This window comes from Ascaphus truei, chromosome 16 (assembly GCF_040206685.1).
Source record: "Ascaphus truei isolate aAscTru1 chromosome 16, aAscTru1.hap1, whole genome shotgun sequence".
NCBI lineage: Eukaryota > Metazoa > Chordata > Amphibia > Anura > Ascaphidae > Ascaphus > Ascaphus truei.
In genome coordinates, this window is record NC_134498.1 from 9,390,762 (window position 1) to 9,415,874 (window position 25,113).

The 25,113-nt window shown below is 45.9% G+C and overlaps 1 long non-coding RNA gene across 1 annotated transcript; it reads right to left on the minus strand.

The window, feature by feature from the left end:
• Positions 1-4,318: 4,318 nt before the first annotated feature.
• LOC142467660 (uncharacterized) lies at positions 4,319-22,314 on the minus strand. The gene is made up of 4 exons (XR_012788457.1): positions 21,911-22,314; positions 7,528-7,637; positions 6,191-6,330; positions 4,319-5,470 (listed from the first exon to the last, which is right to left on the minus strand). It is a non-coding gene; the product is annotated as an uncharacterized LOC142467660 (long non-coding RNA).
• Positions 22,315-25,113: the final 2,799 nt, after the last annotated feature.

Below are 25,113 nucleotides of genomic sequence, written 5' to 3' on the forward strand. Positions count from 1 at the left end.
CTTAAAGCAGGGGTGCGCAAATCGAGGGGCACGACATTTTCTTGGGAGGAGGGGCTCGGCGCTTACAGAGGCCCCTCGCTCTTCCCCACAGCATTTAAATTAAATGCCGGAGATCGCGCGCAAGGCCTCTGTAAGTTCCCTTTCCTTGTCTCCGGCGGCTTCTGGCGACAGCAACGTGGCGTCACATGATGTGGCATTGCCATAGCAACGTGATATCACATGACGTCGTTACATCAGAACGTCGGAGACAAGGTGGGGAAGGTGGAGGGGGGAGCAGGGGGAAAAGGTTGTGCAACCCTGTCTTAAAGCATTGCCTTGCATACAGATCAGAGGCCAAGAATGGATATGGATATCCGATGTGAAGCCGGAAATAAGACAGAAAAGACCGTTTCGGGGGAAGAAGGTGAGTGATGAAATAGCCGTCACTGTGTAACTCTTCCAATTACCTGCAACTTCATGCAGAGAAATAGCAACGCTTGTTTTTAACGTGCTAAGCGCCTAAGGTGGAATTCAACTGCTGAGAAGTTAAGGGAGTTACTAACCAAACTCAGCGACGTTTCTGTGTCTCTGTGATAACTCCCTCAGGACATGCCTGAAAACCACAGGTAACTCAATGTATTTTTGATAAATAGAAACATGACCTTCTGGGGAGGGGTATATAATGGGTACTGGGCCTGGTGAGGTGGGTATAACGGGTACTGGGCCTGGTGAGGTGGGTATAACGAGTACTGGGCCTGGGGAGGGGCGTATAACAGGGTACTGGGCCTTGGGAGGGTTGTATAACTGGGTACTGGGCCTGGGGAGGTGGGTATAACGGGTATTTGCCCTGTGGAGGGCGGTATAACGTGGTATTGGGGATGGGGTATAAGTGGCACAGGAGCTCTTGCGATACAGAGTATCACTGTCCCTGGTTACAAACATTTCATGTCTCCTGCAGATCAGGACACGCACGAAGGTGGTGCCCTTTGTGCCACCAGACGACGAGGCGGGCTACGAGGCGGACGACGAGGCATATGACAAAGCGGGCGTCAAGTGGAACAATGAGGTGGGCTACAAGGCGGCCGATGACGCAGACGTGGTGTACGATGACCAAGGAGCATACGACAGGTGTGGCCGGATCTGCTGCTTCACCTTTTTTAGGCGGAGGAGAAGACCCCGGGAGCAGGTAGGAGAATACGAGAGGTGCGGACAGATCTGCTGCTTCACCTTTTTTAGGCGGAGAAGAAGCCAGGAGCAGGTAGCAGAGGAGCCAGGGCGTAGATACAGGGGTATTCTAGGGGCCCTGAGAAGTTGGTTTGTCCGCAGGAGAGGCAGATAAGATCAGGAAGGCTGAGGGAGGGGCAGGTACTAGAGGGAGATAGGGATATTGGGCGTGAGAGGGTGAGAGAGAACAAGGAGCAGGGCCAGAGCACGGGTTTCATGCGCCCGAGGCAAAACTTAAAATTTGTGCCCCCGTTGTATAAAAAATAATAAGATAAATAAAATAATAAAATAAACAGTGGCGTAGATATCGGGGCTGCAGGGGGTGCGACCGCAACCCAGCGCGACGCAAAATAAAAATAAAAGGGCGCCAAAATACTGGATAAAAAAAATAATAATAATTTAAAAAAAAAGATAAATAAATAAAATAATAAGAGGAAAAAATAATAATGATTATTAATGCGCCCCTAGGACCTCTGCGCGCTAGGCGACCGCCTAATGGCCGGCCGGCCCTGCGAGGTATGCGGGAGGAAAAGGGGTGAATGGGATAGATATGCAGGGGGATGGGGGAGCAGGTGAGTTATACACAGGGGCACAAGGGCCCCATCACCTGCATCTCTATATACTGAGTGTGCCCCTGTGTATAACAACGCTGATCTGTGCTGCTCCATCTGATCTCACTGCGCAGTGATTCAGGGACCATCCGATCGCCATTTAATGGGGTCAGGAAGGAATTTTTTTCCCCCATTGCACAGCAGGGGTTATGTTTCGCCTTCCTCTGGATCACAGCAACAAACTGCCCTTTGTGCATGAATTATCAGTGAGATCTTTATACACCCTGCATTGGTCTTCACCCCTTTGCTGCCGGAGGGGCCTGCAATGCATTGCTCTGCGTGTTACTATATCGCTCTGCAATGTGCTGCAGGCCCCTCCCAGCAAAGAGATTCATTATTTCAATAAAATACTCTCTTTAATCAAACCTATGTGTAGTGTCTTTTCTATCCGTTGTATCTATTGCTAACAGCTCAGTGATTCTTCCCCAGGACGCTGCACTAGTGTCACGCTGCCAAGCCCGGGTGTGAGGGAGATTTATAGGGTCACATATACACTTCTGCCAAAACACTAGTGCAAACAGGAAGCCCCTCTGATCTGTCATATCTTTTATTACACAAAATGGTATCTAAAAAGGTAAAAAGAACATACATGGGATTCTGCTACAAATATCTCTCTAATTACAAACCAATTAGCAAATCATTCAGGTTAGAGTCGAGCGAAAAGAAAGGGTTAAGTATCTCATGTACAGTATATGCAGTGTAGGCTGTTCTGCGCATTACATGCAGGGGACAACGTTTAGGGGATATAAGTAATGCTGATCTCAGAGCTGACCGGCTGACCTGCTCTACCGGCTGACCTGCTCTACTGGCTGACCTGCTGACCTGCTCTACTGGCTGACCGGCTGACCTGCTCTACCGGCTGACTGGCTTCCCTTCTTTCAGCTAAATGACCTGAATTGTGGCCTCTGTATCTCCCAATTAAATGTTTATTGGCGTATTCTTGTTTGACTCGTTCTATACAGACATTTTCTATATATTCATTGTGGGTTTTGATAACATCTGTAAGATCTCTCAGAATATCACATTCTGTACGTTTGTGTTGAAGATTTTTCCATTCTCAATTTACTTAATATTAGATTTTGGCTTCAATTATTTATATCGAGCCCAAAATACCTTTATACAGAATGCTGCTCCCTTTAGCCCACAAATGCTGCTTCATTAAAGCCCAGGGGTGGCACTTGATGCATTCTCAAACTTTTAGGCAACATCCCTAATTTACAAAAGTGGGATTAAATCTGTGCATATTTAAATGGTTAATTTTCTTACTCAGACTCCTAAATCCCTCCCCAAATATATCCGTTTCACATAAAAGTGTGTGCGCTTCTCCTTCCGCCTAACTGGCACGTCGTCCTTACGGGCGCCCCTCCGTGTAACTCCACGCTGCCCTCCAGTGGCAAAAGAAATAAGATACATTTACTATACTCGTCTGGCAGCTGCTCCCGTATAAGGTGGGTAACTCTGTATTAGGGGTCTTGGTAGACTATATTTTATACTTATGTCGGATAGATGAGGAATTAATATTCCTAACGGGTTATTGTGAGAGGCCTTAGATCTTATCCTATATGCACGCAGCCCTCGCCTCTCTGACCTTGAACACATACTTCAATCTGATTTTTTGAGACTTGAAACTGGATTTCTTAAAACAAACTGATTTTAAACACTGACAAGACTGTAACAATAGTATTTGGGACCAGAGCTAAATTGCTAAAGCTGCCAATGACAGAGCTTCAGATAAAAACCAACTCTAATACCATCCTAGCCCGTTACAGGTTTGAAATATCTGGGCATATAGTTCAACTCCCATTTAACATTTGGGTTGCACATTGATACCCTGACATCCAAATCCTATGCCAAACTAGGTGTACTTTACAGGAACAAATCCTCCCTAAGGCCCTCATGCAGTAATCGCCTACAGCGATTCAGTAAGCCCAGAGAAGCTGGTGATTAGAGCAAAAATAACCGTTTTTTTTTGTTGCCGGAAAATAAATAAATAAAATCGGCAGACGCGCGGTGATAAGCCTCTTTTCGGCACTGATCGCCAGTTTTTCAAACACGCTCAATTCTTTAAGCCCTGATCTGCTTATTGCGGCTGATCGCCACTTTAAAATTGCTGTTTCTTCTCCAAATTGTCCAGCCACAAAAGTTGGCAAGAAGGTGGGGTGAAGCTGCGATGAAAATAAAATGCATGTGTCCCAGAGCTGATATCCATTAATATCAGCACCAGAGACCCTCGGCATGAATCCCATGCATAAAAAATGCATTTACAGGCAACTTCATTACCGCCAAGGCAATGAAGGGGTTATATACCCGTGCCAGGCTTATTGCGGGTAGCGGGTGAAGGTGGTATTTGGCCCTGGGTGGGTGTTTAGGCCTTGCCAGGGGGTTGCGGGATGACTTAACCTCTTCTTTAACTTAGCGGTTAATACCGCTAAGGTAATGAAGGGGTCAACCCCTCCCGCTACCCCCCCACCCGGTAGGCCTAAACACCCATCCTTGGGGCCAATACCCCATTCACCCACCCCCGCTACCCACAATAAACAAAAATACACATAACAGCCCATCTGGCCACCTCCTAGGTCCCTAATAAACCATTACAATATTCATAAAACCATTATTTTGTTTACACCCAGGATTATTACATGGGATTAGGGCTATGTTATTCAGTGAGGGGTTGTATGTTTGTATTCGTAGGGACAGGCAAGGCCGGAGCCAGATGGGGTTCACCTGCCTCTGTCCTCCCTGTCTCCTGACCCTTCCTGTAGCCGGACAAAGAAGAAGAAGCAGGCACACGGTCTTACTCAAAGGAGGTTTAATATGCCATAAAGTCCAACGTTTCGGCAGTCAAGGTGAAGGCTACAAACACAAGAAACAGTCACAATATATACCACCCCCCTGATACTCACCCCTCCCCGCTCTGCCACATAACCAGGATGTTGACGCCCACCTGATGACGTCAGAGCTACCATATGGCGCCCCCTAGTGACGTCAGACGTCTAGGTCTAAATCCCTGGCAATACAGCATAGAGCTGTCTTGGAGGACTGCAGCCACAGCCACACCTCTCCCCAGACTGAACACTCCCCCATGATGACGTCAGCGTGACCCGGCAGTCAGGGGGCGGGGAAAGGGGGGGCGGGCGGGCGTGCACCAATCAAGACTGTACTCACAGGGCTGGACAAAGATGTATCCGTCGCCATGGGATCAGTGTCAGAGCAGGGAGGAGTGAGACACTCCTATAAATCACCCTGAAAGTGTAAATAAACCACACACCAAAATATTAATAAAGCATATGTGCACAAAACTAATACAGCAATATACTATTAAAAACATGTGACTGTATACTGCTGATGACATCAGTATAATCCTGCAAAGTTACAGTGAAATTACACATAAGAATATGCAGTACATCAGTATTTAGAATATACTAGTGTGTATACCTAGGTCAGAAATGGGTACACACAACCAGGGGTGGGGGAGGGGAAGGGAGGATGGGGAAGGGGGAGGGAGGGGAAGGGGGAGGGAGGGAGAGGAAGGGGGAGGGAGGGAGGGGAAGGGGGAGGGAGGGAGGGGAAAAAAAGAAGGGAAAAAAACACACAAAAAGGATAATCTTCCCAATTGGTAAGTGCAGAGTCCATGGATGGTGCAAGATCAAATATGCCTGTAGAAAGACAAAAAATTACCTTCTATTAAGGAAGCATTTTAAATTCTGTTGCTCATTAAGACCCATACCGTTGCTGGTATTTAAAGCATGTATCCAGAATGCTTCACGTCTCAATACGAAAGTCTCCCTATCTGGAGTGCCTTGTCTAGGTGCTACTGTCTCAATACCCATGATGCGTAAAGAGGCAACATTATGATTGTGTTCCACACAGTGTTGCACAAGAATAGAGGGATCCGTACCTTTTCGAATTACACTTTTATGTTCAATGAACCTTGTTTTTAACATTCTTATGGTCTTACACACATAAAGAAGACCACATGGACACTTTATTACGTACACTACATATTCAGATCTACATGTGATTCTATTTTTGATTTTTATGATCCTCCCGCTTTGGGGGTGACTGAATTGACTACCGGTAGTCAGACTGTTACAGACCGAGCAGCTCATGCATCTAAAGTTACCCGGTCTGCCACCCTCCAGAAAATGAGGAGTTCTGTAGTTACCCTCATTATCTGCATGTATCAGGCTATCCGCCAGATTTCTCCCTCTTTTGAATGCCACCATTGGTGGTACACAGCAACTTTCAGATAATATATCATCATTTTGCAGAATATGCCAGTGTTTAAGAATGGTAGATTTAATAAAACCACCAGCTTGACTGTATATAGTGGTAAATACAAGCCCGTCCTCCTTCTTATTTTTGGTAGCACTTACCTCTTTATCCAGTGCCCGGTCTAACACAGCAGGAGGATATACGCAGGAAGATATCCCCTAGCCAGGAATCTACCACGTAGTTCTCCAATAGCTGGTTCAATATGATCCTTCCTGCTCGTGATTTTGCAGACCTGGACTTTCTGTGAAAAAGGTAATGCATCAATAAGAGAAGGAGGATGATGGCTATCTGCCCTTAAAATTGCATTTCTGTCTGTATCCTTTCTAAAAAGATCAGTATGTAACTCCCCATTAGTCTGTGTAATGAGGACATCTAAAAAAGAGAGTTGCTGTGTACTCCATGTATTAGTGAGGAGGACCGGTGAATGGAGACCATTAAGATACTAAAAAAAAGATAACAGCTGATCCTCCGTACCTGTCCATATGAAAAACATCATCAATATATCTGTAATAGCTTTTAATATGCACTAAAAAGTCTGATTTGTAGATGTACTGCTCTTCGAAATGTGTCATGTATATGTTGGCGTAAGCAGGGGCCATATTACTGCCCATTGCTGTCCCCTTAATCTGCAGGAAGAAATCACTCTCAAATCTAAAATAATTTTTATAGAGAATGAAATGTAAAATGAGCATAATGTATTCAATTGGAACAGTATCACTATAATGGCGAATGAGGGTGGCCGTGATTATCTCAAGACCTTCAACATGGGGGATTATTGTATAAAGGCTAGACACATCTAAACTAACCAGAATATGATTAGTCCCATCACCAGGTGAGTTTTTTAATTTGTCAAGGAAATCAAACGTGTCTTTGATGTATGAGTTGGCTGTCTGTGCTATAGGTTGTAGAAATGTGTCTACAAATTTTGCAAGGGGTTGATTTAATGAATTAATAGCAGCTATAATAGGCCGCCCCGGGGTATTGTTTAAATTCTTGTGTATTTTGGGCAAGGTATAGAAAATAGGGCATTTAGGATGCAACATAGTTAGAAACTCAGATTCAGGCTCTGTTATCCACCGGTTATTAACCCCCATTTGGATAATTTCCTTAATTTCTCTCGCATAGTTAAAGGTAGGGTCCCTATCCAATTTAATGTAGCAGTTAACGTCACTCAGTTGTCTGATGGTTTCAGCCTTATAATCTGAGTAATTCTGCACTACTAGGGCACCCCCCTTGTCCGCACGCTTAATAATAATCTCATTATTATTAGTCAACATTTTTAATGCTTCCTTTTCCTGAACAGACATATTGTATGTAGCCCTATGTTTGTTTTTTTTGTACCTTGCAAAGTCCCCCTTAACCAGTCGTATATATGTGCTGACTGATTGATTTTTAAATGGCGGGACAAAAGTGGATTTGAGCTTGCACATTTTGGTACCTTGATAAGAAGCCGAATTATCTGTCCCTTGCTGGTCAGTGGCCAAATTAACTGTCCCTTGTTGTTCATAGGATTACCTGTCCCTGGTTGGATATTGGAATGCACCGATTCTGTAGACATGTTAGAAAAAATGATTTAAGGTTTAATACACGTTCAAATTTAAATAGGTCAACCTCCAAATCAAAATCATTAAACAATGTAGTAGGTACATATGAGGGCCCCCTAGCTAAGACAGACATTTCACATTGATTAAGAGTGTAATCAGACAGATTAACAACCAAGGTGTCCATACTCATTTCTGCTCCATTGTACGTAGGGGATAGGGTGATCTTCCCTTTCCCCTGGCCCCCGCGTCTAATTTTCCTTTTCCTTTCTCCTTGTCCTTGGATTGGCCTAAAAAAGGGGCCGGACTTTGGCCTCTCTGACGTTCTGTTGAGGAATGGGCTTCAGAGTCACTGGTGTGGACTTCTTGGACTCCCTGGGGTGCTCTCCTTCTTTGGTTCTTGCGTTGTTTGGGGTCTTGCTTCAGCCACGGGTATACTCTTCCATCTTTATAGTCATTAACAACTTTTTTGAATTTCAACTTCTTAAAGTGAATAAGATCACTTTTAATTTTTTTCCAGCTTGGTCTTAAGACTATCCAATGATTGTACAACGTCCGTACCAGGGCTAGACTGTTCAATGAGGATTTCCACTTTGAGTATATCCTTCCTTGTATGGCTAAGTTGTTCCCCCACCTCCTCAATAACCAAAATATTCAAGTCCAAAGAGGCCCTATTAAAGCTGCAGTTCAGTCTTTTTTTTTTTTATTTTATTTTTTACTTCAATAGTTTCATGTGTGCAATCTCTAATTACCTAAAGAACTGTATAGCTGCAGGTCAATTCGTTCTCGATGTATTGATAGGCGAAATTTGGTGACATAATTAGTGAAGGGATCTGTTTTTCTTCTGCTTCTGTCTCTCAGTGGAAGCTCATGAATATTCATGAGCACTCCTGCATTGACATGTGCTAGAGGGAGGGCAGGGCTGACAAAGGGGTGTGCCAGGGCTTGTGACAGGACATGAAGGGGCAGTGCCTTAGCAAATGGCTGTTAAAATAGAATAGAAGAAAATTGGTCTTTCAAAGTTGTTTTTTTAAAAACAGAAAATGCTAAAAGTATTTTTTCTTACTACAGAACTGATTTATTAAAAAAAACACACATGCAGGATATTGACTGAACTGCAGCTTTAAAGCATTGTCCTGCATACAGATCAGAGGCGAAGAATGGATATGGATACCCGATGTGAAGCTGGAAATAAGACCGAGAACAATACCGAAAAGACCGTTTCGAGTGATGAAATAGCCGTCACTGTGTAACTCTTCCAATTACCTGCAACTTCATGCAAAGAAATAGCAACGCTTGTTTTTAACGTGTTAGCGCCAAGGGGGAATTCAACTGCTGAGAGGTTAAGGGAGTTACTCACCAAACTCAGCGACGCTTCTGTGTCTCTGTGATAACTCCCCCAGGACATGCCTGGAAACCAGAGGTAACTCAATGTATTTTTGATAAATAGAAACTTGACCTCGGAGACTGTGAGACCCCCTCTCCTTCCCCCCCTTCCCTTGGCTTCCCAAACCCCACCATAACCAATACACAAATAACCACAAACACGAGGTCTGGCGGCCGCTGCTTTTTAGTAAAACTTCAATTAACCTAATTAGTGCCAACCCCCTGCCAGAGTGCTCGCTCATTGGGTAAAGGCCAAAGGTACCCGATCCAATGGCCCGTAACTCCCCCCTAGCCGGGCCCCGCCTGTCTGGCGAGAATGGGCCCAGGAACGCACGTGTAAATGAGCCGCGCCCACTCGCCACTCCCAGCCACCTTTTATTTTATTTCTGTTATTCATTTTCATTGTTTATTTATTCTTTTTTTTCTTTTAAACACGTACAACCAACATATTTACCAGTATTCACAATAAAGGGCAGGGTGGGCGGGACTCCCATGGCAGGGCGTAGACTGACCCCGTGCCTCTGTCTAATTCTAACCTCCCTGGCCCTTCCCCCGGCTGTGTCACGTCACTGCCAGAGGGGGGGGGGAAGGCCGGGGGGGACGTAGTCCACACTCACAGGTAAGGGAGAGCCTAGTCCCTCTGGTCATAGCGCCCGGTCACCGAGGGCTCAAGGCTACTTTTCTGGGTTATTTTTAAACGAGCTACACTGGGGAATATTTAGGGGTCTCCCCAAACAAAGAGAGAACATTTAGGGGTCTCTCCAGACACAGAGAACCCCACACACTCAGATCTGAGGTTTGTGCCCCTATTAGGCCTGGGCCTATTAGTAAGTTCAAGCTCGCTGAGGTGGGCTGAGCCGCGCTGAGCAGATGCACAAACCCCCTGCATCTGTCATCAGCGCGGCTATAGTTTCCCCCTCCGCATGCGTGCTCATGCGTGCAGAGGCTCAGAAACTTTGCCGAGACAGGCAAGTTTCAAATTTGCCGCTCGGGGAAGCGAAGAAGCGGTCACGTGACCGCTCCCATCCAATGGGAGCGGGGACTAGCCCCGCTTCCCGCTCCGCCTCCTGACACGCCTCCGCTCTGCCTCTGCTCGGCCTCCACCCCGCCCCCAGAGCGCGCTCACTGCCTCGCCTGCAAGGACAGAAAAAAAGCACCATTTTCAGCAGGCGAGGCAGAGCAGGAGCGCGGCTCAGCGTGGCTGAACCCTCTATGTCCCAGGCCTTACATGGGGGGGGGGGGAGATAAATACATAGAAACAAAAATAAGGAGGGACAGAGATAAATAAAAGAGGTAAGATTAAAGGGGGAAAGAGAGACTGACAGGAGAGGGAAAGGAAATGCAGAGAGTAGGGAGACTTCTCACCCAAGGTGATGAAACAGCTGTGACACATGGACACCTTCTCTGGGAAACCTTCCACTACCCATGTGACATTACACCTCCACCGTAGGGGGTCCTGCGTCTGGGGAGGGTGTGTGTAAAGGATCCTGGGGAGGGACGTATAACGGAGTTCTGGGGAGGGGTATATAATGGGTACTGGACCTGGTGAGGTGGGTATAACGGGTACTGGGCCTGGTGAGGTGGGTATAACGGGTACTGGGCCTGGGGAGGGGCGTATAACAGGGTACTGGGCCTGGGGAGGGGTGTATAACAGGGTACTGGGCCTGGGGAGGGGTATATAACAGGGTACTGGGCCTGGGGAGGGGTGTATAACAGGGTACTGGGCCTGGGGAGGGGTGTATAACAGGGTACTGGGCCTGTTGAGGTGGGTATAACAGGGTACTGGGCCTGGAGAGGGGTGTATAAGAGGGTACTGGGCCTTGGGAGGGGTGTATAACAGGGTATTGGGCCTGGGGAGGGGTGTATAACTGGGTACTGGGCCAGGGGAGGTGGGTACAACGGGTATTTGCCCTGTGGAGGGCGGTATAACGTGGTATTGGGGAGGGGGTATAGGTGGCACAGGAGCTCTTGCGATACAGAGTATCACTGTCCCTGGTTACAAACACTTCATGTCTCCTGCAGATCAGGACACGCACAAAGGTGGTGCCCTTTGTGCCACCAGACGACGAGGCGGGCTACGAGGTGGACGATGAGGCATACGACAAAGCGGGCGTCAAGTGGTGTGAAGAGGTGGGCTACAAGGCGGCCGATGAGGCAGACGACGAAGCGGATGTCAAGTCTGGCGACGAGGTGGGCCATGGCGAAGGAGAATACGAGAGGTGTGGACGGATCTGCTGCTTCACCTTTTTTAGGCGGAGAAGAAGCCAGGAGCAGGTAGCAGAGGAGCCAGGGCGTAGATACAGGGGTATTCTAGGGGCCCTGAGAAGTTGGTTTGACCGCAGGAGAGGCAGATAAGATCAGGAAGGCTGCGGGAGGGGCAGGTACTAGAGGGAGATAGGGATATTGGGCGTGAGAGGGTGAGAGAGAACAAGGAGCAGGGCCAGAGCACGGGTTTCATGCGCCCGAGGCGAAACTTAAAATTTGTGCCTCAGTTGTATAAAAAATAATAAGATAAATAAAATAATAAAATAAACAGTGGCGTAGATATCGGGGCTGCAGGGGGTGCAACCGCACCCCAGCGCGACGCAAAATAAAAATAAAAGGGCGCCAAAATACTGGATAAAAAAAAGAATAATAATTTCCAAAAAAAAAAGATAAATAAATTAGAAATAATAAGAGGAAAAAAAAATAATGATTATTAATGCGCCCCTAGGACCTCTGCGCGCTAGGCGACTGCCTAATGGCCGGCCGGCCCTGCGAGGTATGCGGGAGGAAAAGGGGTGAATGGGATAGATATGCAGGGGGATGGGGGAGCAGGTGAGTTATACACAGGGGCACAAGGGCCCCATCACCCGCATCTCTATATACTGAGTGTGCCCCTGTGTATAACAACGCTGATCTGTGCTGCTCCATCTGATCTCACTGCGCAGTGATCCAGGGACCATCCGATCGCCATTTAATGGGGTCAGGAAGGAATTTTTTTCCCCCATTGCACAGCAGGGGTTATGTTTCGCCTTCCTCTGGATCACAGCAACAAACTGCCCTTTGTGCATGAATTATCAGTGAGATCTTTATACACCCTGCATTGGTCTTCACCCCTTTGCTGCCGGAGGGGCCTGTAATGCATTGCTCTGCGTGTTACTATATCGCTCTGCAATGTGCTGCAGGCCCCTCCCAGCAAAGAGATTCATTATTTCAATAAAATACTCTCTTTAATCAAACCTATGTGTAGTGTCTTTTCTATCCGTTGTATCTATTGCTAACAGCTCAGTGATTCTTCCCCAGGACGCTGCACTAGTGTCACGCTGCCAAGCCCGGGTGTGAGGGAGATTTATAGGGTCACATATACACTTCTGCCAAAACACGAGTGTATGTATGTATGTATGTATGTCTTTATTTGTATAGCGCCATAAAATGTACATAGCGCTTCACAGTAGTAATACATGTCATATAAATAACAAATAACAAATATAAATAACACATCATGGGAATAAGTGCTTCAGACATACTGTAAAAGTAACATTAAGGAAGGAGTCCCTGCTCCGAGGAGCTTACAATCTAATTGGTAGGTAGGGAGAACGTACAGAGACAGTAGGAGGGAATACTAGTAAGTGCGTCTGCAGGAGGCCAAGCTTTGTGTCATGTGTCCATGATTATCCAGTGCAAACAGGAAGCCCCTCTGATCTCATATATTTTATTACACAAAACGGTATCTAAAAAGGTAAAAATAACATACATGGGATTCTGCTACAAATATCTCTCTAATTACAAACCAATTAGCAAATCATTCAGATTAGTCGAGCGAAAAGAAAGGGTTAAGTATCTCATGTACAGTATATGCAGTGTAGGCTGTTCTGCAGCATTACATGCAGGGGACAACGTTTAGGGGATATAAGTAATGCTGATCTCAGAGCTGACCGGCTGACCTGCTCTACCGGCTGACCGGCTGACCTGCTCTTCTGGCTGACCTGCTGACCTGCTCTACTGGCTGACCGGCTGACCTGCTCTACCGGCTGACCGGCTTCTCTTCTTTCAGCTAAATGACCTGAATTGTGGCCCCTGTATCTCCCAATTAAACGTTTTATTGGCATATTCTTGTTTGACTCGTTCTATACAGACATTTTCTATATATTCATTGTGGGATTTGATAACATCTGTAAGATCTCTCAGAATATCACATTCTGTACGTTTGTGTTGAAGATTTTTCCATTCTCAATTTACTTAATATTAGTTTTTGGCATCAATTATTTATATCGAGTCCAAAATACCTTTATACAGAATGCTGTTCCCTTTAGCCCACAAATGCTGCTTCATTAAAGCCCATGGGTGGCACTTTATGCATTCTCAAACTTTTAGGCAACATCCCTAATTTCCAAAAGTGGGATTAAATCTGTACATATTTAAATGGTTAATTTTCTTACTCAGACTCCTAAATCCCTCCCCAAATATATCCGTTTCACATAAAAGTGTGTGCGCTTCTCCTTCCGCCTAACTGGCACGTCGTCCTTACGGGCGCCACTCCTTGCAACTCCACGCTGCCCTCCAGTGGCAAAAGAAATAAGATACATTTACTATACTCGTCTGGCAGCTGCTCCCGTATAAGGTGGGTAACTCTGTATTAGGGGTCTTGGTAGACTATATTTTATACTTATGTCGGATAGATGAGGAATTAATATTCCTAACGGGTTATTGTGAGAGGCCTTAGATCTTATCCTATATGCACGCAGCCCTCGCCTCTCTGACCTTGAACACGTACTTCAATCTGATTTTTGAGACTTGAAACTGGATTTCCCAAAACAAACTGATTTTAAACACTGACAAGACTGTAACAATGGTATTTGGGACCAGAGCTAAATTGCTAAAGCTACCAATGACAGAGCTTCAGATAAAAACCAGCTCTAAAACCATCCTAGCCCCTGTTACTTGTTTGAAATATCTGATCATTCAACTCCCATTTAACATTTGGGTTGCACATTGATACCCTGACATCCAAATCCTATGCCAAACTAGGTGTACTTTAAAGGAACAAATCCTCCCTAAGGCCCTCATGCAGTAAGCAGCGATAAGCCACTTATCACCAGCTTATCGCCAAAAAAGCCACACTGATACACACACACACACAGATACAGACACACTGATACACACACACACACCTGATGGCAGGGGTGGAGGCGTGGGGCTCCTGCTCTCCTCTGTCTGCCGTTACCGAACCCTTCCTATTCCCCCCTCTCTTGCTTTTCCCTCCTTTGAGGCTCACACTGTCCAGATCTTCTCTCCTCTCCCTGTTCATGTGGCGGTCATCTATCGCCCACCTACCTCTACTCATCCCCCTTCTGCCTTTCTCTCTCACTTTGAATCCTGGCTCTCTTTCTTTCTCTCCTCAGACTCCCCTGTTCTTCTCCTTGGGGACTTCAATTGCCACATTGATGACCCCTCTCTCTCTTGGGCTTCCCGCTTTCTTTCTCTTACCTCTTCTTTTGGCCTTCAACAGTGGACTGCAGCCAGCACCCACAAGGATGGCCACTACTTAGACCTGGTTTTCACTAAAAACTTATCTCTCTCTGATTTCTCCATTTCCCCTTTTCCTCTCTCTGACCATCATCTCATCTCATTCTCTTTATCTCGCTTCTCCCCTTCTCCACCTCCATCTACCCCCCGGTTCTGCAGAAACCTGCGCTCTATTCACTTACCTGACTTTGAGTCCACTTTACACTCCTCCCTCTCCTCTCTCAGCTCTGCTACAGACCCTGACAACCTGGTCAGAAAGTACAACTCTGTCTTGTCCTCATCTCTTGATCTACATGCCCCGCTTTCTCTCTGCCGCCCTCGCCCTTCTAACCCTAGACCCTGGCTAAATTCCCACACGCGCATGCTGCGTTCCTCCACTCGTTCCTCTGAACGCCTCTGGAGGAAGTCTCACACTCTCGCAGACTTCCTTCACTACAAATTTATGCTATCCTGTTTCAACTCTGCCCTCTCGCAAGCTAAACAAGCCTACTTTTCTGCACTAATAACATGCACAAGTCTAACCCACGCCGACTGTTCTCTGTCTTTGATACTCTACTCAAACCACCCTCAGCTGCCTCTCCTTCCTCCATCTCCGCTCAGGACTTTGCAGACTATTTTAAGGAAAAGGTGGAATCCATACGGCAGAACATCCCCTGTTTCTTCCCCCCATCCTACACCTCTTCCTAACTCTCCTCCTGCCTTCCTTGAGTCTTTTTCCACTGTCTCAGAGGAGGATGTGTCGCTGTTGATCTCCTCTTCTCCCTCTACCACTTGCCCTCTTGACCCCATTCCCTCCCATCTCCTAAAACCTCTAGCTCCTACTATAATCCCTACGCTTACACACATTTTTAACTCCTCCCTCTGCTCTGGAACCTTTCCATCCTCCTTCAAACATGCAACAGTCATACCATTACTCAAAAACAGCAAGCTTGACCCTACCTGTCTTTCTAACTATCGACCTGTCTCCCTCCTGCCTTTTGCCTCTAAACTACTTGAACGTCTTGTATTCTCTCGCTTGCTCCATTTTCTCAACACTTATTCTCTCCTAGACCCTCTACAATCTGGCTTCCGCACTGCTCACTCCACGGAAACAACCCTCACTAAAATAACTGACGAGCTCCATGCTGCCAAAGACAGAGGTCATTACACTCTGCTCATATTACTCGACCTCTCTGCAGCATTTGACACCGTGGACCACCCTCTTCTCCTCCACATTCTCCATACTCTAGGTATTCGGAACAAAGCTCTATCCTGGATCTCATCCTACCTCTCCCATCGTACTTTTAGTGTCTCTTCTGCTAACACCTCCTCCTCCTCTATTGATCTCTCTGTGGGGGTACCCCAGGGCTCTGTCCTGGGACCTCTTCTCTTTTCTCTGTACACACTCTCTCTAGGTGACCTAATAACATCTTTTGGGTTTAATTATCACCTCTATGCCGACGACACACAAATATACTTTTCAACACCTGACCTTACACCTGCTGTACAAACCAAAGTTTCTGAATGTCTCTCTGCTATATCATCCTGGATGGCCCTCCGACGCCTTAAACTCAACATGGCTAAAACAGAGCTCCTCATACTTCCTCCCAAACCTGGCCCTAATACCTCCTTCCACATTACTGTTGGAACTACAATCATTCACCCAGTAGCCCAAGCACGCTGCCTAGGGGTCACGTTCGACTCCTCTCTCACATTCGCCCCTCACATTCAAAACATTTCTAAAACTTGTCGCTTTTTCCTCCGCAATATAACTAAGATACGCCCTTTCCTCTGTTGTTCGACTGCTAAAACTCTGACTCAGGCCCTCATTCTCTCCTGTCTTGATTACTGTAACCTCCTGCTGTCCGGCCTTCCTGCCTCTCACCTGTCTCCCCTACAATCTATCCTAAATGCTGTTGCCAGAATCACTCTACTCTTTCCTAGATCTGTCTCAGCATCTCCCCTCATGAAATCCCTCTCCTGGCTTCCGATCAAATCCCGCATCTCACACTCCATTCTTCTCCTCACTTTTAAAGCTTTACATTCTTCTGCCCCTCCTTACATCTCATCCCTAATTTCTCGGTATGCACCATCCAGACTCTTGCGTTCTTCTCAAGGATGTCTTCTTTCTACCCCCTTTGTATCTAAAGCCCTCTCCCGCCTTAAACCTTTTTCACTGACTGCCCCACATCTCTGGAATGCCCTTCCCCTCAGTACCCGACTAGCACCCTCTCTATCCACCTTTAAGACCCACCTTAAGACACACTTGCTTAAAGAAGCATATGAATAGCACTGTGGATATTCTAAACACGATACATAATGCTTGACCCCCTGCAGACGCACTTACCAGAACTCCCTCCTACTGTCTCTGTACGTTCTCCCTACCTACCAATTAGACTGTAAGCTCCTCGGGGCAGGGACTCCTCTTCCGAAATGTTACTTTTATGTCTAAAGCACTTATTCCCATGATATGTTTTTTATATTATCTGTTATTTATTTGATTACCACATGTATTACTACTGTGAAGCGCTATGTACACTAATGGCGCTATATAAATAAAGACATACAATACAATACAATACACACACACACAGATACAGACACACTGATACACACACACACACACACACACACACACCCACCCACTAATACACACACACACACACACACACACACACACACACACACACACACACACACACACACACACACACACACACACACACACACACTGATTCACACACACACACACACACACACACACACACACACACACACACACACACACACACACACACACACACACACACACACACACACACACACTGATTCACACACACACACACACCCACTGATTCACACACACACAGACCCACTGATACACACACACACACACACACTGAAACACACACACACACTGAAACACACACACACTGAAACACACACACACACACACTGAAACACACACACACACACACACACACACACACACACACACACACACACACACACACTGATACACACACACACACACACACACACACACACACACACACACACACACACACACACACACTGAGACACACACACACACACACACACACACACAGATACACACACACACAGATACACACACACACACACACAGATACACAAACACACAGAGATACACATACACACACACACACACACATACACACAAATACACACACACAGATACACATACACACACACACACACACACACACTGATACACATACACACACACACACACACACACACACACACACACACACACACACACACACACACACACACTGATACACATACACACACACACACACACACACACACACACACACACACACACTGATACACATACACACACACACACACACACACACACACACAGATACACACACACACCCACACACACCCACTGATTCACACACACACACACACACACACACACACACACACACACACACACACACACACACACACAAAGCTGTGAGCGCCGGAGGGGCAAAGGTGGGAGCGCCGGGGGGCAAAGCTGTGAGCGCCGGGGGGGGGGCAAAGGTGGGAGCGCCGGGGGGCAAAGGTGGGAGTGCCGATGGGGCAAAGGTGGGAGCGCCGGGGGGCAAAGGTGGGAGTGCCGATGGGGCAATGGTGGGAGCGCCGGGGGGGCAATGGTGGGAGCGCCAGGGGGGCAAAGGTACAAGGTGGTACAAAGGTAGGCGCACCCCCGCTACCACCTCCTATTACCCCCCCTGGCTGGGACCCGGGACAGAAAGGGGACACTCACCGCGAACAAAGGAGCCGGGAGAGGGAAGACACTTGTGCTCTGCACAAAGCGGAAGTCCCGCCCCCGGCTTCCTCTGACCTGCCTGCAACCAATCCCCTGCGGGCCGGCCGGCATTCTAAGTCCCGCCCCCGGCATTCTCCTTCATTCAGTCTCCCCGGCAGCATTCACACACACACATAGAAAATACTTACCGGCCGCCGCATTCTCCTCACCGCCGCTGCCCCGCAATACCGGGACCAGGGACAAAAATCGGGACATAACCGGGACGGCGCTAAAATCGGGACAGGGCAGAAAAAAACGGGACTGTCCCGGCAAAACCGGGACGAATGGTCACCCTACTTACAGACTATTCACTTGAGTGGACCATAAAGTGTCTTATAGAGGGAACTCTAAGGTGTCTTAAGATGCATTAAGATATATTATGTATGTAAATATTTATTTATATAGCGCTTTATAAGAGAGGCAATACAGTACAGAGAATTATAGTACAATAAGTGCAACAAACAAAATCAGACAATAGGAAAGGAAATCCCTGGCCTGCAGAGCTTACAGTCTTAATGCTAGATCCATTGAACTCTGTTGTGTTTACGCTAATAACGGGACATTCCTGAAATTGGTACCTGACCCTGTGTGGTAGGCAGAGACACAGGGGCAGTGCCTGCCAATATCATAAAGAGCAGTGCACTTCCTATTTAGTAGAAGTGTGTGTCAGAGTTAAGAGTTCAGTCCAGAGTTAGAGTCTGCTGAGTCTGTCACCTGGCTGGCCCAGGGTGACAGAGAGAGCCTATGTCAATTGGCCGTTGGAGAAGGGGAGCCATCAGCCTCTGAGTAGAGCTGATGCAACCTTAGTTAGGGAGGTGGACCAATTCCTCTCACCCTGTTTAGGGGGCGAGGGAAGAGCTAGCCCCACCCTGGGTGCCCTTGACCTGGGGTGGTGGCAGGGACACAGAGACCATCCTGAGGGAGAGCAGTCCTGTGTGGAGGAAGACACCCTGTACCTGATATATAGTCTTGTTGCTGCTATTCTGCTGCTGTGAATAAAGAGCTGCGGCTGCTTTTAAAGATATACAGTGTGAGACTGGAATCTCTCATCCCCGAGGGGGGTGGGGGGGGACTCTCTGGAAGGATTCCACCCGTATTCCTGGGGCTCAGAGATGGAGGCGCTGCACCATTCCATACATAGTTACATAATAGATGAGGTTGAAAAAAGACGTACGTCCATCAAGTTCAACCTATGCTAAATTCAGACAACAGATACTTACTTATTGATCCAGAGGAAGGCAAACAAAAAACCCCATTAAGGGGAAAAATTAATTCCTTCCTGACTCCAAGAATTGGCAATCGGATTAATCCCTGGATCAACATCCTTCCCATATATACTTATTTGGTATATCCCTGTATACCTGTCCCATCTAAAAAGATGTCCAACCTTTTTTTGAACAAATCTATTGTATCTGCCATCACAGTCTCCATGGGTAATGAGTTCCACATTTTAACTGCCCTTACTGTAAAGAACCCTTTCCTTTGTTGCTGGTGAAATTTCCTTTCCTCCAACCTTAAGGGATGGCCCGAGTCCTTTGTACTGCCCGTGGGATGAATAGTTCTTTTGAAAGCTCCTTGTATTGTCCCTGAATATATTTGTATATAGTTATCATATCCCCTCTTAGACGCCTCTTTTCTAATGTAAATAAATCCAATATAGCTAGCCTCTCCTCATAAGTTAGAATGTCCATCCCCTTTATTAATTTGGTGGCTCTTCTCTGCACTCTCTCTAGTTCCATAATGTCTTTTCTTAGGATTGGTGCCCAAAATTGTACTCCATATTCAAGGTGTGGTCTTACTAATACTTTGTAAAGGGGCATAATTATGTCTACTTCCCTTCCATCAATTGCCCGTTTGATGCAAGATAAGATCTTGTTTGCCTTTGCAGCTACTGCATGACATTGGGCACTATTGCTAAGCCTGCTGTCTACACTGGCGACACACTTTATTCGAGCTCGGCTAGTCCCACGAATTCGGGTATACCCGGGTGTATTGAGGTTTGTGACTGTTTTCTGCCCGAGTGCATTGAGTTATTTTCCGGCAGGGATTGAAGCATTTTATTCCCGTTGGCTGCAATACTGCACACTACATATATATATACTGCATTACAATTCATGAATTTATGCCATCTGGTAGACACGCGAAGCATTGCAGCCTATTAAATCCTAATCATTATCATTTAACAGATCAGCCGCCCATCAGCCAGGCATGAACCCAGGCTGGGAAGGCAAACACAACGGGGCTTGTCAGAGGTGAGGAGCGGCGCATTCCAGGTATCTGCCAGGTACATACCGGGTATTTGCTCGAATAAAGTGTGTCGGTGCAGTACAAGCACCCCTAAATCCTTCTCCATCAAGGATTCCCCCAATATATCTCCATTTAATTTGTAAGTCGCCTTTTTATTCTTGCATCCCAAATGCATAACCTTATATTTATCTGTATTAAACCTCATTTGCCATTTACCTGCCCACGTTTCCAGTCTCTCCAAGTCCTTCTGAAGAGAAATTTCATCCGGCTCTGATAAGACGGAGGCATTCACCCCAGAAACCTGATCCTGTCATCCCCCATACCATCGCGGGAGACTCAGGTCCCCCTGTTGCCAGCAGGTACTGCACCGACACACTTTATTCGAGCAAATACCCAGTATGTACCTGGCAGATACCTGGAATGCGCCGCTCCTCACCTCTGACAAGCCCCATTGCGTTTGCCTTCCCAGCCTGGGTTCATGCCTGGCTGACGGGCGGCTGATCTGTTAAATGATAATGATTAGGATTTAATAGGCTGCAATGCTTCGCGTGTCTACCAGATGGCATAAATTCATGAATTGTAATGCAGTATATATATATATACTGTGCAGTATTGCAGCCAGCGGGAATAAAATGCTTCAATCCCTGCCTGGAAAATACCTCAATGCACTCGGGCAGAAAACAGTCACAAACCTCAATACACCCGGGTATACCCGAATTCGTGGGACTAGCCGAGCTCGAATAAAGTGTGTCGCCAGTGTATGCACCACACTCAGACACGTAGCCAGACCCTAGTACAGAGGAGGGGGGCCCGATCTGCGATTGGCCCGGGAAGGGGGGCTACATTGGGAATCGATGTTATTTTTCTTCATATTAATGGGTATCCTCAAAGCGAATGATATGCCAAAATGACGTCCATTAGCAAAACTACAATTGTTTCTTCACTTTTTTTGCTTGATCAATAGGGTGACCAGATTTCGAAAATGAAAAACCGGGACACCTTAAAAAATAATTTATTAAACAAATTACATCACGTGACAGCCCCCGTTGCCATGACAACAAGACACTCTGATGCCCCTGCAGTGTTAGTGTGTATAGAGGTGGGGGCTTTGCTTGGGCCCTTCAACTCTTACAGCCAGGGCATTATTGGCCAGGAATGCCCAGTTCGGAGGGGATTACTACTTCAAAATGTATTTGATTCGTAACAACATCAAAAAACTCTAATACCAATAACTAACAACCACAGACAATGATAATCTAAACCATCAAATAAAATGTCTACGGCCCTTGTTCAAGCATGTTTGCGGTACTTACCAGATAAATCAGTGCCTGCAATCCACAACTGTATCCGCCTCTCCGAGCGTCTGAAAGCAATCCAGCATTCCTGGTGTGTGGCTGAAGAGGTGAGGGACTCCCTCCTCTCAAACGGAAAAGAAGAGCAAATAATAGAGTTGGAACATACCTATCATACAGGGATGAGAGAGAGAGACAGAGAATGAGAGAGAGACAGAGAATGAGAGACAGAGAATGAGAGAGAGACAGAGAATGAGAGACAGAGAATGAGAGAGAGACAGAGAATGAGAGAGAGACACAGAGAGAGAGAGACAGAGAATGAGAGAGAGACAGAGAGAGGGACATAGGGAGAGAGAGACACAGAGAGAGAGAGACAGACAGAGAGAGAGAGAGACAAAAGTAATGTACTGTATAACCATTATACAGTACCGTACCCCCTAGTATTCGTGTAATCATTGTCCCACACCCCCTTTTACTCACGCTTTGGCAATACTGAAATGTTCTTTTGACAGAGACACACAGAGAGAAACAGAGACACACAGAGAGACAGAGAGAGAGCGAGCGACACGGGCCTATTTAGTAAGCGTCGATAAGGCTGCGTCTATAGTATTTCAGACGGAGGGAAGGCACACACGCTGCAATACACTTGCTGAAGCCTGAGCTTTTTTATGGCTTTGCAGGGTATGCAGCGGGTGCGATTGGGGGCGTGGCAATAAATATTTGGAGGCGTGGCAATAACGTTCCGGCGCGGACGTCACTTCCCTACCTCACATCCCGATCCACCGGCATTTTTTCAGATGCAGCATCTGAAGCACTGTGCAGACAAGAAGAAAAATGCACACAATGCGCACCAGAGATTAAAATATAGTAAATTATTTATTAATAAAACAAGAAATAACCGAGGGGGATCCAACCCCACCTCAGTACTTTCTTCTCGTTGCTATTGCCACACTATACGTCCTGACGCCGGAAGGGAAGTTGGTACGCGACCAAGACGAGACACCGGATTTACAGTGGAACCACAACATACCACAGATTGCTGGAAGACCACACTGCGAGGGGCGCAGCCTATCGAGTTTCCCGGTCATCGTCCAAAGTCTGGAGCTGCGGAGTGACCACCGGATTACCACGGAGCCCGAGCCTGTCTCATACAATGCTTTTACCAAACGGATGTTTGTGAGTTTGCTATTTTTATCTTGTCCAGGAAATGAAATTGTTAAACCGAATTTACACATGGAGCGGGCGCTTTCTCTGCTTTTTTTTGTTTAGATATCTATCGAGGAGGTGGTTGTTTCCCTGAAGAGAGCTGCCAGGGCTCCAGAGGACGCCCGAATTGGATCCTTTTATGATTGAGTTATAACATAGCTATTAGAGCTAGGTTTCTGGACTTTTATTGTGTTTAGGCATAGTGTTTATTATTATTTTATTACAGCTACTTTTTAGTAATTGCACTGTTATTAATTCTGACCACTAATTCTCACTGCCATTATAATCTCTCTCTAGCCACAACCAAATTGCTATATCAGCTATATTATTTATTGGTTATACCAGGGGAGCACAAACTTTTGCAGCTCGCCCCCCTGCCGGTGCTCGCGCCCCCCCCCCCTTACCTTGATGCGGCGTCATGTGACCTGCAGCGGCATTTGACGAGGGTGATGTCACATGACCCCGCAGCGTAATTTAACATACTGTGCTATATCTATGCACACACAGCTGTCTCTAGGCATAAAACACATCCACACCGGGGGAAGGACCAGCACAGATAACATTCCAAGAGACACTGTTTTTAAGTATACCTTTTGCTTGCTTCATTCATTGTAACATCGCCGGAAGAAGAGATCAGTGTATCTCGAAAGCTCGCACGAATAAAAGCATTTCGTTAGCCACAGAACGGTATTATCTATTTATTTTTTGATTATTGAAGCTCGGCTAACACGGTACTGATACCTCTATATATATATATTGCGCTCACACACACATATAACGTTTTATCCAACTTTTTCATTTATCATTTGTAGAGAAAATGAACAATGTCGCCAGAAGTGCTATTTTTCAAAATGTAACATCTCTACTAATTAGTGTAAAATGATACTTCATATAAAGCAGGTTATGGGACCCATTATAAAATGACCTTCATGTTTCTTATCACATACCAGTATATGGATACTTTCTATTATCACAAGCTGCTAACATGTGACAGGGCTCAGAGTCTGAGCCCAGAATGTGACATACAGAACATTCTCATTCTAAATTTCAAAAAATATTGTGTTGATTTCTGACCTGACTGCCGTGGTTACAGCTCAACCACTCTGTTCTACTGTATGTCACCACTTTCTGCCACAACCAGCTGACGGTGGATCTGCAAGGAGTTCAACGCTTATTGGCATCACATCTGTTGCTTGGTTGACGTATCATTTCTCCAGCTTTTTATTGTATTGTTTTTAAATAGATTATATTTATTTAGTTGAATAGATATTTATTTAGTTTAATAGATATTTATTTAGTTTAATAGATTATATTTCTAAGTTTAATAAGTTATATTTCTTAGTTTAATAAGTTATATTTCTTAGTTTAATAAAATATATTTCTTAGTTTAATAAGTTATATTTCTTAGTTTAATAAGTTATATTTGTTAGTTTAATAAATTATATTTCTTAGTTTAATAAGTTATATTTCTTAGTTAATAGATTATATTTGTTAGCACAGTAGATTATATTTACTAGTATTTAAGTCTCCCCCTCAGTGCCCCATTAGGACCCGTGCGCATATTTCACATCTTTTCGGAGTCGCTTATTTTTTAGACCCTCGGAGCCGAAACCTAAAGGGGTCAGCTAAGAAAGTTCGGATCAAGAGGAGCCGCACAGCTTAAAGACAGAACATTTCCAAGGGAGATGGAGACAATTTGGGTAAGATCTGATTAAAGGACATCCTTTGAGGAAGGAAAGGGTGACAGGGGAGTCTAAGAGGGGGGTGAGAGAGCAAGGTGGTGTGTCAGATTGGGGCAGAGCAAGAGAACGCAAAAATGATGGGGATTTGCTGCACACCAAAAAAAAACAATAAGTAGTGATACTTTTACCGGTGCCCCTTAGTCTCAGGGAAGACCGGCATTTCGTCCAATGGATACAATATGATTGATGGGAAAGGGCACACGGATTTGAATAAAAAAAGATAATTTATTGTGCCACAGACTACAATGTTTCGGCTGCTGGCCTTTCTTTGCTGGA